The following is a 4,468-nucleotide window of genomic DNA, read 5'->3' as shown; positions in this document are numbered from 1 at the left end:
TCTGCTCCTTTTATTCTCTGTTCCCAAATCACTAGACGACCAGTTCTTATAGCCTTTAGCCGTACCCTCATCCTACTCCTCCTCTGTTTCTCTAGTGATGTAGAGGTTAACCCAGGCCCTGTGTGTCCCCAGGCGCTCTCATTTGTTGACTTCTGCAACCGTAAAAGCCTTGGGTTCATGCATGTTAACATCAGAAGCCTCCTCCCTAAGTTTCCTTTATTCACTGCTTTAGCACACCCCGCCAACCCTGATGTCCTAGCCGTGTCTGAATCCTGGCTTAGGAAGGCCACCAAAAATGCAGAAATTTGCATCCCCAATTACAACATTTTCTGTCAAGACAGAACAGCAAAAGGGGACAGAATTGCAATCTACTGTAGAGATAGCCTGCAGAGTTCTCTCATACTATCCAGGTCTATGCCCAAACGGTTCGAGCTTCTACTTTCAAAGATCCATCTCTTCAGAAATAAGTCCCTCACTGTTGCTGCTTGTTATAGACCCCCTTAAGCAACGAACCACCCTTGCTGTCTCTGCCTGGCCGGTTCCCCTCTTTCCACTGGGATTCTCTGCCTCTAACCCTATTACAGGGGCTGAGTCACTGGCTTTACTGGGGCTCTCTCATGCCGTCCCTGGAGGGGGTGCGTCACCTGAGTGGGTTGAGTCACTGATGTGGTCATCCTGTCTGGGTTGGCGCCCCCCCCCCCCTTAAGTTGTGCCGTGGCGGAGGTCTTTGTGGGCTATACTCAGCCTTGTCTCAGGATGGTAAGTTGGTGGTTGAAGATATCCCTCTAGTGGTGTGGGGGCTGTGCTTTGGCAAAGTGGGTGGGGTTATATCCTTCCTGTTTGGCCCTGTCCGGGGGTGTCCTCGGAGTGGGCCACAGTGTCTCCTGACCCCTCCTGTCTCAGCCTCCAGTATTTATGCTGCAGTAGTTTATGTGTCGGGGGGCTAGGGTCAGTTTGTTATATCTGGAGTACTTCTCCTGTCCTATTCAGTGTCCTGTGTGAATCTAAGTGTGCGTTCTCTAATTCTCTCCTTCTCTCTTTCTCTCTCTCGGAGGACCTGAGCCCTAGGACCATGCCCCAGGACTACCTGACATGATGACTCCTTGCTGTCCCCAGTCCACCTGGCTGTGCTGCTGCTCCAGTTTCAACTGTTCTGCCTTATTATTATTCGACCATGCTGATCATTTATGAAAATTTGAACATCTTGGCCATGTTCTGTTATAATCTCCACCCGGCACAGCCAGAAGAGGACTGGCCATCCCACATATGCTCTCTCTAATTCTCTCTTTCTTTCTCTCTCTCGGAGGACCTGAGCCCTAGGACCATGCCCCAGGAATACCTGACATGATGACTCCTTGCAGTCCCCAGTCCACCTGACTGTGCTGCTGCTCCAGTTTCAACTATTCTGCCTTATTATTATTTATGAACATTTGAACATCTTGACCATGTTTTGTTATAATCTCCACCCGGCACAGCCAGAAGAGGACTGGCCACCCCACATAGCCTGGTTCCTCTCTAGGTTTCTTCCTAGGTTTTGGCCTTTCTAGGGAGTTTTTCCTAGCCACCGTGCTTCTTCACCTGCATTGCTTGCTGTTTGGGGTTTTAGGCTGGGTTTCTGTACAGCACTTTGAGATATCAGCTGATGTACGAAGGGCTATATAAAATAAATTTGATTGATTTTGATTGATTGATCGATAAAAGACTGTACACAGCCCATCTGTAAATAGCCCATCCAATCAACTACCTACCTCATCCCCATATTTGTTTTTTTTTTCTGCTCTTTTGCACACCAGTATTTCCACTTGCACATCCTCATCTGCACATTTATCACTCCAGTGTAAATTGCTAAATTGTAATTACTTCGCCACTATTGTCCTATTTATTACCTTACCTCCTTACTTCATTTGCACACACTGTATACAGATTTTTGTATTGTGTTATTGACTGTACTTTTATTTATCCCATGTGTAACTCTGTGTTGTTGTTTTTGTCGCACTGCTTTGCTTTATCTTGACCAGGTTGCAGTTGTAAATTAAAACTTGTTCTCAACTGGCCTACCTGGTTAAATAAAGGTGAAATAAATAAATAAATGAATAAAACCAGCCAGACACTCCACATTTCCTTGTCATAAAGTATATCCCAGTGAATCAAGGCATTGATACCAGTACACTCATGTTTTATTAGGATCTTGTGTTAAGATTAGGATCCTGTGTTATGAATCCCTTGCTCATCATCTTTCCATGATGTGTTTGTGCATTATAGCACTTTATAGGGCGTGTGTGTATGTATGTATAGCGGTGTGGAGGAATGATGTCATAGGGGCATATGTGGACAGCGTCCGTCTGGGGGATTATAGTCTGGTTTAATGAGCCCTAAAGCTCCTCTAAAGCTTTTTGGTTACTTAGGGTCTCACTATTCCATTATCCTCGTCAGTCACCCCCTTCTTAGCCCAATGTCTCACTGCCCATGACGGGCTGCAGAGAGAAGCTAGAGTTCAACGGCACAGGTCAACATTATGACAATCTTATTGTTTTTATTGGTTGATCTAGCATGCAGCATCTGACACTTTTTCCTGCCTTGGTAGTGAGGATCACCACTATTGTAATGCTTTCTGAAACGTTCAATTATATACAGTATACCAGCCATAAAACACAGCAGCATATGAATGCAGTTGTCACACGCAAATTAGTTCAGGGTTATCTGATTTTATCTTTACAATTATCAAATGGAATACTCCCTCTGAGGGGGTAAGTTTACTGTAACTGTCACTTTGTTAGTCAACGTCTGATTGACCTAAACCAAGCAGTTAAGACTCAATGCCGCCACTAGATGAAATGGAGTTCCCCAACCCATTCATGTGATGTTTCCACGTCCTTCATGTCTGTGGGAAACAGCTTTGATGAAACCAGATTCCAGTAGGCTCCTCCTGAGCGTGTGGGACAGGAAGCTGGTTCAGACTAGTAGGGGTCAGGGGTCAAACAGATGCTTTTACAGTAGACCGATGACAGGAAGTGTATTTGCCTTTTTAATTGTGCTTGATAACAATACGTTCCCCATCCCTCACTTACAGTGCAATCGGAAAATATTCATACCCCTTGACCACATTGTTACGTTACAGCCGTATTCTAAAATGGATTAAGTCGTTTTTTCCCCCTCATCATATATACGCAATAATCCATAATGACAAAGCAAAAATAGGTTTGTAGAAATGTTTGCAAATGTTTTTTTTGTTTTTTTAACTGATTCAGACCCTTTACTCAGAACTTTATTAAAGCACCTTTGGCAGTGATTACAGCCTTGAGTCTTCTTGTGTATGATGCTACCATGTTGGCTCAACTGTATTTGGGGAGTTTCTCCAATTCTTCTCTGCAGATCCTCTCAAGCTCTGTCAGGTTGGATGGGGAACGTCACTGCACAGCTATTTTCAGGTCTCTCCAAAGATGTTTGATTGGGTTCAAGTCCGGGCTATGGCTGCGCCACTCAAGGACATTCAGAGACTTGTCCCGAAGACACTCCTGCATTATCTTGGCTGTGTGCTTAGGGTCGTTGTCCTGTTGGAAGGTGAACCTTCGCCCCAGTCTGAGGTCCTGAGCGTTCTGGAGCAGTTTTCATCAAGGATCTCTCTGTACTTTTCTCCATTCATCTTTTCCTCAATCCTGACTAGTCTCCCAGTCCCTGCCTCTGACAAAGATCCCCACAGCATGATGCTGCCACCACCATGCTTCAACGTAGGGATGGTGCCAGGTTTCCTCCAGACGTGACACTTGGCATTCAGGCCAAAGAGTTCAATCTTGGTTTCATCAGACCAGAGAATCTTGTTTCTCATGATCTGAGAGTACTTTAGGTGCCTTTTGGCAAACTCCAAGCGGGCTGTCATGTGCCTTTTTACGGAGGAGTGGCTTCCGTCTGGCCACTCTACCACAAAGGTGGAGTGCTGCAGAGATGGTTGTCCTTCTGGAAGATTTACCTATCTCCACAGAGAAATTCTAGAGCTATGTCAGTATGACCATCGGGAACTTGGTCAACACCTGACCAAGGCCCTTCTCCTCTGATTGCTCAGTTTGGCCGGGTGGCCAGCTCTAGGAAGAGTCTTGGTGGTTCCAAACTTATTCCATTTAAGAATTATGTAGGTCACTGTGTTCTTGGGGACCTTCAATGCTGCAGAATGTTTTTGTTATCCTTCCCCAGATCTGTGCCTCGACACAATCCTGTCTTGGACCTCTAACGACAAATTCTTCGACCTCATGGCTTGTTTTTTTGCTCTGACCTGCACTGTCAACTGTGGGGTCTTATATAGACAGGTGTGTGCCTTTCCAAAGCATGTCCAATCAATTGAATTGACCACAGGTGGACTCCAAGTTGTAGAAACATCTCAAGAATGATCAATGGAAACAGGATGCACCTGATCTCAATTTCGATTCTCATAGCAAAGGGTCTGAATAATAAGGTAAATAAGGTATCTGTTTTT

This window comes from Oncorhynchus mykiss, chromosome Y (assembly GCF_013265735.2).
Source record: "Oncorhynchus mykiss isolate Arlee chromosome Y, USDA_OmykA_1.1, whole genome shotgun sequence".
Taxonomy (NCBI): domain Eukaryota; kingdom Metazoa; phylum Chordata; class Actinopteri; order Salmoniformes; family Salmonidae; genus Oncorhynchus; species Oncorhynchus mykiss.
This window is presented reverse-complemented; position numbering follows the sequence as displayed.